The sequence below is a fragment of the Manacus candei genome, unplaced genomic scaffold (assembly GCF_025592945.1).
Source record: "Manacus candei isolate 608988 ecotype Guabito, Panama unplaced genomic scaffold, ASM2559294v1 h1tg000037l, whole genome shotgun sequence".
Classification (NCBI taxonomy): domain Eukaryota; kingdom Metazoa; phylum Chordata; class Aves; order Passeriformes; family Pipridae; genus Manacus; species Manacus candei.
The window spans coordinates 5,441,283-5,454,560 of NW_026138085.1; the positions used below are offsets into that span (position 1 = coordinate 5,441,283).

At 36.8% G+C, this 13,278-nt stretch overlaps 1 protein-coding gene across 1 annotated transcript in view; it reads right to left on the bottom strand.

Moving 5' to 3' along the window:
- TENM2 (teneurin transmembrane protein 2) overlaps positions 1–13,278 on the bottom strand; it is a 1,665,603-nt gene that overhangs the window by 1,146,940 nt on the left and 505,385 nt on the right. The gene's annotated exons all lie outside the window — the stretch shown is intronic.

A 13,278-nucleotide genomic window follows, 5' to 3' on the forward strand; every position in this document is an offset into this window, starting at 1 on the left:
CAATAAAATAATTGTATTATTTTATATAAACTGAGTTATTTGTACAAGACCATACATGGATAAGTTGATACAACTGCATTGAATTGCATGTACTCAATCAATTCTTTTTTGAGATTTCCAGCATCCATCCATCCATCCACTATGGGATGCACACACATGCTTGTACAGATGTCCATTTAAAGTCTGTAATAATCATGTTACACAAGACTATTCCAAGCTTCACTCACCTTTTGGAAGCTGCAAACTCTAGAAAACACACATCCACCTATGAATTTGAACACAGTTAGGATTTCTCCATTTATTCAAAAATTAACAGGGTTAACTTTAAATTCATTCTGTTTGCACAAGTATATATGTGGAAAAGGAATACAAAAGTATCTTTCATGCAGGGTTTTTTAATCCTTCTGTATTATATAACATATTCTCCTCTTAGAAATGTAATCCCTTCACAGAATTATCCTGCTAAGTAAGGCATTTTCCTTTTTTTTCAGTACACAATTCTGCCTTCACAAGTCGCAGCAAACAAACTTGTTCACACATTAGATTCCCCCATTAAATATATGGAAAATACGTTAAATCACACATTGCTTTTTTTTCACTTACTGCACTGGAAGTGAAGAATTTATTCTCAGTAATTTTAGAAATCTGACGTAAAAAAAAATAAAAGTAAGGACTATTACATTCCCCTAAATATATTTATTCACACTGCTAAAATGGCATCTAATACAGTACATTTATATGACTGTGCTATTGCCACGATGTTCTGTAAGTAGGCAGAGCAGACTTGTACATAGAAATAGCATCTTTAATTAGTCCAACAGTTATATATGGAAAACTAGAGAAGCACTGGGGAAAATAAGCTCTTTAGATGTTTAAAAAAGGTCTACCTAGAATGTTACAGCTTTTAGATGTGTATTTCTGTCTGAAGATCTTAGAAAAAAATCTACAGGAAGGTAAAAAAACTAAGGGGAGGGAGGTACCAGCAATAAGAACACAACCAAGCAATGCTTTCTTTTGGGCAGAGACTGAGCTGGAGTCAAGCTCATCTCTACACTCACAGGTCAAAGTCAGTATTTAAAACAAGTACAACAGAGAAAAAACAGACCTGACAGACTAAGCTGCATTTACCAGCAAAGTAAATTGGAGGTAAATGGAGATTAAACACAAAACTAATGGCAAACCTGGCTCCAAAGTGTTAAATGACTTACAAAAACCCTCCAGATAAAGTAACACTGAGAAATATAAAGTAGCAGACATGAAGGACAGGAGATCTGATTGAAGTTTAAAAAAATCACAACTAGAGCATTAACCTGTGACATGCAACACGGATAACTGGGTAAAGTACAAAGAAGGAATTAAAGCAGAGAAAAAAAATTAGAAGCTAAAGCAGGTGAGACCCTCTCCCCAAACCACCTGTGTGTGCAATGGCTTTGCAGGGATGTTGTTGCAGAACAGGATGCTGAAGCCTTTACACAAAGCCGTACTCATACTTTATGTAATGGTCTTCCTGAAGATATTGTAGCAAGCCCTTTACTAGCTCTTGAGAAAGGAGGATGGACAGAGGATCACAATAAGCTTGACTGTTTTAAAACATTCTGAAGAAAAAATTACTAAACCCAAACCAACTAAAACCGACTCCAAACTAACAACACCAAGTTTTATGTAATTGTGAGATTGCAGCAAACTATTGATGCCAGGAAGTGCTCGAGCTTCTTTGACTGAACATTAAAGAGGCCCACAATTCTAAGTCAAGGAGTCACTCCTTCCACATCTGATTTCCACAGGTTTGGAATAGGCTCAGAGCCCACTAAAAATGCAAGCTCCCTATGTGGTATCTCTCCATGAGGCATCCTACCTGGGTAAGAATAAAACTTGCCTTGTTGCTGCAGTAAATGTAGTCCTCCACTGAAGAAGACCTTACATTGAGTCTTGTGAAAGCAGAAGTACAGCATGACAGAAGAAACAGCACAGCTACATAGCAGCCCTTACTCACTTCCTTTAACTTATGTGCCTATATGAGCAGTAGACTATAACCCTCAAAAACAAACTGCAAGGTTAATTGGAATGTGAATGGAATACAATACAGAGCACTTTATCCTTTTGTAGTTTTATTTTCCCCTTACAGCAATAGGTACAACATTTTTAGCTTCTCTTTGCATCTAATGAACATAGCAGGACATTCAAAGAGCAGAAGAGACTACTGTTTTTCATAGCCTTATTTACTCAACTTTTGTTTATTCAATTGAATATAGCTGGGGAGTTTGCATTCAGAATGACATATTTTCTGGTGCTGGTGCACAGGATACTGTGCACAGCGTCCCTGGTTCGCTCACCATATATAACACATTTCAAAGGCACACACAGTGCACAAGCTTTCAGAATAAAATCTTCAACTGAGTATTTTCACATACTCGAAGAAGCTGATTCTCTTCTCTGTTAGAGTAAATCAATATTTATACCATCTATGAACTGACTTATATTAACATTTACTGAATAGACAACTGAATTTTAGATACAAATTTAATAGAAGGAACACAAGACAGGTAATAAACACAGGGAAAACAAAAGCTATTTCTATTTCCTTTAGGCTCCTGTAACCAAGAGATAGATTTCTAAGTGGTTGCAGATGTTATGTGTTCTCTAAGATGTTACTGTTCAAAACTTAATCACCATTTATTGTTTCTCCCCTCAGAACATTTACAAGAATAAAGCAAATACATGCAGATACAACTGGCTAAAAAATGACATATAAAAAAGCAGAATCTGCTCAGCAAAGACACAGAGTTTGGAGATCTGGATTCACTCCTCCAACTAATTGTATTTTACAGAATCACATATTTTGCTGAGTTGGAAGGGACCAACAAGGATCTTCAAGTCCAACTCTTGAGTGAATGGCCCATACAGGGAATGAACCCACAACCCTGGCAATTATTAGCACCAGGCTCTAACCAACTAATGTCAAGGTTTTCATTATTCATGTTATTCAAGTCCACTGTATTTAAAGATGACCATGTCATAGTATGAATGGGAAAGTCAACCTCGGTGGATGTACATTTAGCCAACCAAGTCTGTAGACAGCAAACATTTTCCAGAATGCCACTGCTGTACACATCCTTCTCCTGGCATGCCTTTCTCCTTCCTCCCTGACTCGACTCAGTACACACTGAGGTTCTCTGCAGAGATATTTCTGCTGCTCTTCCACTCAATGTTCTATTTTGCAACTAAAAATAAAAAATCCTTTGCTGAACAAGAACATCCTTCGAAGATGTTCTTCAGTAGCCATGCTTCCTGCTGTACTCTAGATAGTTGTTGGCACGTGTACCTAGTCAGTCCAAAATACTTGCCAATCTGATGCAATGGACCCTTTCCCACTGAGGAAATGAAAGGAACACTTTAGAATATGTCACCTCTCCCCAGGAAGACACATGGAGACATCCTCTGTACAGCATCCAAATCTCACATGGATCACAGCCACATAACAAGCATCACAACCTCCAACCCTTCTGATATTCTGGAGAACATGATCCCATCAGCTCTGCTCACAGTTCTGAATTCCTGAGTGCATCAGCTCCCAGCCCTCAAAGTCCAGGCCTGGTTAGAGGCTTCACAAATAAGTCTACTGGCAGCTGAGGGCTCCTTTGGAATGAGCTATCTGTGCAGAGTCTTAAGGATTGCTTATAGGAAGATTAAGCCCTAAAAGGATTCCTCTTGAAGTTTCAGCTGAGTCCCAAAGCCCACTTTAAGGTCACATATGAGATTATCAAGTATTCTGTGTTGAAAATTAATTCTAATTTGACATTCCTTGTAACCAACAAGGTGTCAGACAGGACTCCCCAAGAGAGGCTCATGTTACAGTTGAAGGCAGTTTGTCTCAAATTTGACAGAAACTCCTCTGGATAGCTTTTTTTTTTTTTCTCTCTGTAATACTCCAAAATTCAAGTCTGTTTAAATTCTCAGACACTTATTTATGCCTGAAAGCTACAAAGATTTTCCTTTCAAATGTTGCCTGAGATCTACTAAGCAGCAGAAGCATGACATTTTTATTAAATGTTTACCTAAAACCTTCAGTGCATTTTGGATGTTTTCTCTGTATAAGTTCCAGCAACATTCTAATTCCAAAAGAATCAAACAGGGCTTTAACCACCCACTGCCAGCAGAGCTCCCATTGCCTTTACAGCACGGTGTACACATGGAGAAAAGAAAGCTAAATCTGATATTAGTCAGATCCTGTGGGACTGAAGAGAGAAAATACAATCTTGAAACGCCTGGTGGTATCTGTAAGTGGAAAGGCTGGTCCAAATGCTCACTCAGAACATTTCAATCAACGCAGCTTTCAGCAGAAATGCCAAGTGGGACAAACATTTCACCTCTTTTCAAGCTTTACACTGTTTCATATTCTACTTGATGAATAAAATGAAACTCCTCTTGATAATTTTCTTACATCACCATAAATACCTGTCAGTGCAAAGACCTCAAAATATTAGATGCCCGAGAAAAATTTAAATTATTTTGAATTGAGAGAACTACAGTGAGAAATCAGAGTCGTGTCCAGATAGAGGAGGAACAACATTTCACAGGAAACGAAAGTAAAGCCAGGAGCTAAATGCCTAACACTCTAAAAGGCAACTCTTTCACAGTCAGAACCATGACTACGTGCAACATTTGAAACAGGTGAGTTAGTGATCACTCAAAAGGTCACTAGCACAAAGTGGAAAAGTTTGGGTTTAAATCCTATATAATGAAAAAGAAACAGAGGCAGATGAAAAGGTACAGCTCACTACTTATTCATTTCAGACAGGTTCCTCAATTAGCATTTACTTCCACTACCTGCTTCACCACTGAGCACAAGCCTAGAGGTAAAACTTTGTGCTTCTTCCTTCAAGTCTTCCATAAACGTTGCCCATTTATTAGCCTGCTCCAATGCCTCCTTATTTCCAAACATACAATGGTATTGATTTTTAGTTTGGCACTTCCTTTGAAAGTACAAGGTAGGCTCTGCCTCATTTTCTAATTTGTCAGTCTCCACTCCACACATCCATCTTTTTATGACTGACTTCCAAGCTGCCTCTCTCTCTTACACAGCATGTAGACAACGTACTGACAGCATTTAATTTTTTATGTGAGTCTCAGTACATCCTGTGTTCTTTTCTACTCTGTTCTTATTCCTCATATATATAAAAACATATCTTAGACTTGTTATGTAGCAAAACTACTAGTATCATCTTTCTTTACTTTTCACATACCTTTTTTAAAAGCCAGTTGATTTAGCCACCTGCTTGATCACCTATACTTGTCTTCTGCACACTACCAAAAAGCCATATGTATACTATATATATATATGTAAAACCATTATATATATATATAGTCTCATCAGACTTGATTACTGTCTGAATCATGTACTGCACAGTTTGTTTATGATTAGTTTTTCAATCAGATATTTCCTCATGTATTGTCATGCCTTACTTTATCATTTTTTAGCCCTTTTAACCTATCTCCCACCTACACCTACAGTTCTCCTTGGCAGAAATTTCAGCAGCTCCTGCTGTGTTGGATGTCATTTCTTCAAGTTCTGGAGCTTTGGTAATAAACCTTCAGTGCAGTTTACTTAGACTGCCAAACTCTGTTATCATGGACCAGCACAACGCTGAGACAGAGGCTCAATAAATGATATAGTTCTGTGATTCATTACAAAGTCAGATGAGCTCTTTGTCATTTAAGTCGACAGGAGAGACTGACATTAAAATACGGTTCATTAAAAGTGAATTTGAGCCTCAGCATTCACTGTACCAAAACATCTAGAGACAGCCTAAGTCTTACTGGAGTGTCTCAGAAAATATTTGAGCTTCTAACTAAGCACAGGGGATTTGACAAGTAAAATGCTGCAGTTTTTGTATCACTATATACTTGAGGAGGATTTTATTTTTATACCACAATACGTCCCCCCAACTGAGAAACCATGGACCATTCATATTAAGACATATTATTTCAGAAAATATTGCAAACTGTTTGCAAGTTGTCAAAAAAAACTATGCAGTTAAGTAGGTAAGCTCCTGTATGTTCTTTTATTTGTTTTAAACATTTATCACTTCTGTCTAGATATGATAGTAAAAAGGCAAAATCAGGTAATAAGAGAAGCAGAAGACATGCAGAGGAATCCAGATGATAGCTAGATCATGGAAACATAAGGAGAGATCTCTTCTAAGAAAAACCCCAAACCCCAAACAGTTTATTGCTTATGACTATTCTGAATGGATTATGATATTTTTGTAATGTTCTTTGTTCTTGACCTTCAGGTTTCACTATTATGTGGTACCTCCTTGCATCACTAGGACTACAGACAGGTCAGATAAAGTAAAGGAAAAACTTTAAACTCTTCAGCAAACAGATCAGAGTTTAGCTCAAAGAACCCTTATAGATTGATAATCAGGTTTTCAAAGTGCCTTGGAAACAGCTAGCAGCTGTTTTCTTAATGCTTTTCCCTTTCCTTTAAGAGAAAACTTGTTATTTTATTATAAAAAAATGCAAAGAAAAAAATGGGACCAAGACATAGGCGAAAACCATGACAATGAAAATCAGCACATCAAGGCAGGTGGATAGACCAATGAAATTCCACATTTCCCTTTAGATGTACATTCATTGTGACTTGTTAATACATCAGAACTGCTTACCCAAGTTGAACATATGTAGCTTCACACTCTTTCTTTTGATCAGGAGAGGCACCATGAAAGGCAGAGCCATGAATGCTCGTGTAGGATGGTTAGGACAGGATGCTTTGCCAACTGATTTCAGAAGCCAAAGGAAAACACTCCAAAACCATAACAAAGCAAAGAATGATATGTAGCTACACCCTAGAAACGTGGAAATCTTTCATTCTAACTTTGATTTGCACTTGTCTGTTTAAGCTTTTTTAAATCAAGGTACCTTTCCTGAAAATTTATATTTTAAAATATTTAAATTTCATGCTCACTCATCTATATTAAAATATATCCTAATTTACATAAGTTTATAATACTGAAAACAATGTAATATGGGTTAACTGATGATCAGGAATGGAATGTCTTGGGGTTTTGGGGCATCCTGGTTTTTTGAAAAAAATGAAAAAGATCAAGCCTCATTATCTTTCATAACTCACTCTGTCTTCTCGTAGCCATTTATTTAGAAAGCTATTTCTAAATGTGTTAACTTTTAACAATATAGTTCAAATACTTCCATAATACTAGTTAAAAATTACAAACATTAACATATTACCTTTCTAGGCTGTACCATGTTGGGAACATCTTGGCATCCTAAACTAGTAATTCCCGCTGTGATATTCTCAGTTGGTAATTATGTAGGGAGGGCAGAGAAATATCATCATAAAACTAGCTTTAACAATGGCTGTTTACACCTTTACAATAAACTATCAGTGTAGTGATGAGAGTCTGCCATTGACATCAGTTCTTTTTTCACTTCACAGTCAAATAAAGAGTGGGAATCAGGAGAAGTCTGTTAGTTCATGCAGAGTTACTGTTCGAGTAGAAATTTCATAAATTCAACTCAAAAAAGCTTCATTTAGTGTGAAAGTAGAAGATAACCCTAAGGAAACATAATGTTCTATTAAACTACACATGTATTGAGCCATTTTAACCCAACAATTTTAATTATAAGCTTTTGTATTTAGCAAATGATGGAGCACAAAACACCCAAATTCACTCTGCTAATCACTTCACAGTTCAAAGGTAAACCTTACACTTCTTACAACAGTATCAGCTGTTGTCAAGATGTAAAACATATGTGAAAGCAAACAACATAATGCAATTAGTGAATTTTAGTAGATTTGCACAAGTGTTACCAAAGCAGGGTTTGATCCAAGTACATCAGAAAATTACAATGAAAAAAAATATTCTCTCGATTCCTGAATGTGCAAATATATTACCTTTTATTTCTGATATCGCTTATTTCTATATCACTGAATCAAGGAAGAAGATAAATTGTTCAGTGTGGTTCTTGAAGTGTTGGACAGAATGACTCCCTATTGATTTTCCTGCTGCTGTTCTGCTGAGGGTACAATTGAAAGACATGCAGGTACTTTACACTTTTCTAAGGTAAGTAAACATTTAGACACTGAAACACAGAACAAGGCCTTGGAGGTAAAGTAGCTGAGGAACAAGGAATGAAGCAAATCAGTAGCCTTAACACTGTTTACTTGAGAAAGTATTTAAATTGAAATTTGACCGTGTGTGCTGTAGGTACAGGTGTGATCCATTATCAAGTAGCATTAGGGATTTTCCACTATTGAAGTGAATTTTGTGCTGTTTGAAAAATGACCACACACAACTTCTGATGCACAGATGTTAAATTGTATATTGAGGTTTTCTCAAGATACCCTCAAACAAGAAAACGACCCCAAAAAAATCTAAAAGAGGTTATAAGCTCGGTAAACAACTATTTCCCTATTTTACAGAAAGAAAATGAAGGAAAACAGGAAAAATTATGCCTGATCCAAAGTAGCATAAATGTTTCTCAGCTATCTTTTCCACAACTTCAGTATTGCCAGCAGGGTAAGCACAGCAGTACAATGTGCAGTTCAGGTGAGCTGCAGCCTCAGTGTCCTGGGCAGCGTCACAGCCACAGTAAATCCTGGGATATTCAGGGTTTCTAATGAAGTTCTATCTAACCAACAGTGCAGACCTGTCCTACCACTTCCAGTTCTGCTATTAATTACACTTCATTGCAATTAATAGCAGAAATATAAGTGAATTTAGAACTGATGATTTCCTGTTGCATGCCTCGATCCTTTCCAAAAGTACAGTTGTAAGTACTATTTCTTCTAACCACCAATGAGATTGATAAAACATATACCAAGTTGTCTAAATATCAAAAGCATCACAAACTGTATTTTGCTTAAAATGCCTTTTTCAATGATACTTATTGCATAAGCCCTAGAGCACAAAGCTACTTTTTTGACTGTGCAAGTGTGACTCCCCAGCTGCTGCTCTCAATAGCAGTCAATATTTGGATATTACTCTCATGAGTTACCCAGGTTCCTAAAGCACAGCTGTGCTGCTGGAATCGAGCGTGCAATTCCCACAGACTTCAGTTATCAGAACTGCATTAGTTCTTTCCAACCTCTTTTACTTTACTTTTCTGGCATGTCAAGTTAGGACTTAAAGGGGTTTTTTTCCCCCTTCTCTTTCCTCCACGCTTTTCAAAGGAGTCCAGCATGAAGAGATGGTGTTTGGTGGCTCTACTGAGACTTTGATATCTACTGGAGCCCAGCTGTGAATGTGGATTGAATGGATAAGTCAAAGCCCAGCAGACTATAATTTTTTTTAAAGATTTATGAGGTTTTTCCAGGCCTCTTGGAACACCTGAGCCAATCTTGTTTATCAGTGCACAGGTCCAGAGAAACAAGTCTTTTAGCAACACCTGTTAATGAGTCTTGACTGCTTCTTAATTTTTGCAAGTTTGGGGACCAGTTTACACACATTCTCCTTAACTTCCATTTGGCTGTGTGAGGAAAGGTTTCTGTTTAAGCACTTAGAACTAGTCATTTGATGCACAGAGATTTTTAAATAGCTTTTATGTTTACAAGAAGTGCTGCCTCTTTTCACTGCTTATAAGTATTTCCCCTTCCTTGTTATACTGAGAGGTCAATCATGAACTCAATCATTAATGAAGCTCAGCAGTACCCAGCACAAAGCCCAGACAGTAACACTTTCAGGCATCCACAGCAGGAGCAAATGGTTAATTCTGAAAAAGAAATCTGTTTAGAAAATGGAAAGAAGGAATTATTTCACAGTCTTTCCTAAGTACATACAAATTTACTTTTTGAAAGACATTGTTCCAGCATTTCTAAAGATTAAATTTCTGTTTTCACTAAGATCAAATTTCAAATGTCTCACGGTGCAGAGTTAAGGGTGCTAATACTTTTCCCAGAATAAAGGATTCAAATTCACATATATTCCTCAGGTCTTTCCTTGCTCTTCCCACCACTGTGGCAAAACCACAAACCCACAGGATGACAGTTATGCTTGTCTGTCTCCAACCATAGTTTTGCTTAACCAAATCCTTCAAAATTGTCAGAGCTGTGTCACAAGAAGTACAAAACTGAGCACATAGAACAGAAGTGATAGAAAAAAAGCACGTCTCAGAAACTGAACATTTAGTTGAACACAAAAATGAAAGCCTTTCAGTGACATTTCTCTTTGATATCAACATATCCACTTCCAAATTGCCTATATCTTTCTGCAGGCTTAAGAGGTAACATCCATTTGGTTTAGACTTTTTTTAAATCAAATTTTGTTTCTTAATTTGAAGATAGATTTCTGCTAAACGTGGAGTTCAATGTCCTGTCTTTCATAACACTGCTGTACCAAATAATAACAATATTTCAGTATATAGATACACACAGATGCAATTATAACAAGCAGTGACCAGTAAAACAAATCCTACATTAGTCTGTGTACCTTGGATAGTTGAAAAATTATATCTTGAATTATCAATAAAACTGTTTAGAAGGAATATTGCCTCTTCATCTACCCTAGTTTCATTTAGAAAAAGCAAGATTTGGGAAAAGCAAATCCAGACAATGTAGGGAAAAAGATCCAAGCATATCCTTAATTTTCTGGAAAGCCATTTTAGGTTTGTTGTGGCAACTGAAAAGAACATGTTATTTGGAATGTGGGTTCCTACTTCTCTACTCTGCATAGAGAAACATGTACCAGGGTTCAGCATAAAATAAAAATCAAAAGGTTGCAGGAGGAGAGGGAAAGGAAGGAACAAAATTATTTTTTTCAAAGTGATAAATAAAAGCCCATATAGAAAGCTGACTGCATTGTTTAAAATAAGCTTTTTTAAGTTGGGGGAAAACTCATCAATGCGTGGTACTTTCTTGACTGTTCCTGATTGGATCTCCCCTAGTCAAAACTCAAGCTAAATGAACCAGAAATCATTCTGATTACCAAAACTTGATCATCACATAACAATATAGCTTCTAAAAATATCAGCCGACCTATCATGGGTGTGACCTGTGGCCTTTGGTTGGATGGCAATAGGGTATTGCAATCAGCTTGCCCCTACATAAGTACTTACTCTTTTTTAAAGCAATGAATTTAAAAATCAAGCTCAAATGCAGCATCAGAGCATCATGTTGGCTGTGAGAAGGGAAAGGAAAGTCATTCATTTTTGGGTTCACTTTCATTTAATTCCATTTGCCCATATGAGAGGTACTTATACATACTCATCTAGAACTTTCAAAAACAGCTGAATTCTACCTCGATTCATAGGCTGCACCACTGGTGCCTGACGGTTTGTTTAGTGATGAGAAAGATTATGGTTAAAAATACGTGCATTTTTTATGTAACCACATCATACAAGTGCTCTTTTACAGAGGACTTTCAAGACACGTCTGCTGTAAATTAATGCACAGGTCTAAGGTCAGTGCAATTCCCTATCATCAGAGAGTTAATTAATTAATTTTCATGCAACATTTTATTCTTAACATGCTTAAGCACGTTCGTATTGGGTTCTTCCATTTATTCCGAAGAACCCGACACCACTAGATGTCACTGTAAGCAGAACATTGCGAATTGCACGTTCGTGCTGAATTTACAGAGTATCCCGATTTCTTGCCACCTTTTTCAAAAAAATAAAACTTAAAGAAAAGTTATTCCCAAGTCATACTGACTTTCTCTTTTACTAGAGGATGAGTAGTTGCCAAATTTCAAGCACGTATTGAATCCCCGGTATTTGAATCTAAAGGTATGATGAGTAAAAACATTGATGATACAGGAGTTGGAGGATGCAATGATTACAAAAGCTACCACTATCTTATTTATAAGCTGATAACGTCATGCACAGCAGTTTATTATTGTTTCTTAAAAACCATTCCAAGTATCTGTCTCGTTAGAGATCAGAAGTGGCACAGCGATTAATGTGCATATGCTACAACATTAATTAGAGAATAAGATTTTGCAGAAGATTGATAATTCCATACTGACAATTGTAGCTGCAATTAATTTCTGGAAATCTTCTGATGAGACAAAATGAAGGGAAATCACAGGGATGCCAAGATCCAGCCTGAGGTAGAAAAAAGGCAGGAATTATCTTCAGCATAAGACAAAATGTCTCTCAACAAAGTGGAATTTGCACTATGATTTTGCAATTACATTCCATTGTCTGCATTGGCTTCTGATGGAGGAAAAGAAAAATCAAGCCACATAAAAAAAAACAACTTGTTTTTAACACAGACAAACAAAGGTTCCAATCAGTAATATAAGCAATCAGCAGTTAAAATGTCCTTAATAATAGGATAGTGGCAACAGAATAATAGTAGGGAAAATAACTATTCAAATTACCCTGTTCAACTGACATTTAATAAATTCATATTTAAAAAATGACATTTAGAGAACTAGATGATAATGCAAATGAGGGCTATATTTATGAAGGGGTGAAAAAAACAGCTTCTAATCTCAAGCATGAGAATATCCTGGGTTTTGGTACCTGGCAAACAATATCAAAACTTACTGGTGGATAGTGATCTGGTGCAGTACTGCAATTATATACCTTTCTGAGCTAAATGCCATGGATTCTCCATCTGCCCTTACTGCCATGGCAAAAATAACTTTCTAGCATTGGCTTGTTTATCCTCATCACTCTCTTGACATAAGTTACTCTTTTCTGAATATAAAATGGTTCGATAGGCCAAAATGAGCTGCTGTAGCCCACCTGCTGGGACACTTCTCTGTGCCAAACAGACCTTTGGTACTAACTTTCCTATGATATTTAAGAATGTGATGTCTCAGTCTACTTATGAATGCATATTTTACATTTCTATCCTGCCTCACAGCACAGTTGTTTCCTTAGTAATATGTATTGACAGGAGACTGTGCAAGAACTATATCTGTACAAATTAACAGATGTATATGGATTACAGGATTCAGGGGGTTATGATTATTAAGAGTTCATACCACCAGTGTCACTCTGGGAAATTCAGAAGTAAGGACTGAATTGTAGTGGAATAGTCACATAGGTAACTGGCTCTACTTGTGTTTTTAATATCAGTTTGTTTAAAAACAAATATAAGAGACCACAATACACCACAACCCCCCACCTTTCATCTTAGCAAAACTTCCACAAGATGCCTGGCAACGGATTACTCCATCTCAGACTATGACAGAGGTGCCATTTTGCTGTTATCCCCCACTCTCCCCAAAAAGGATAGTGCTGTTGTTCTTGTGGGCTTTGTTTTTAAAGAACAGACAGCTTTGCTTAGCACCAGTCAGTGTTGAATAATAA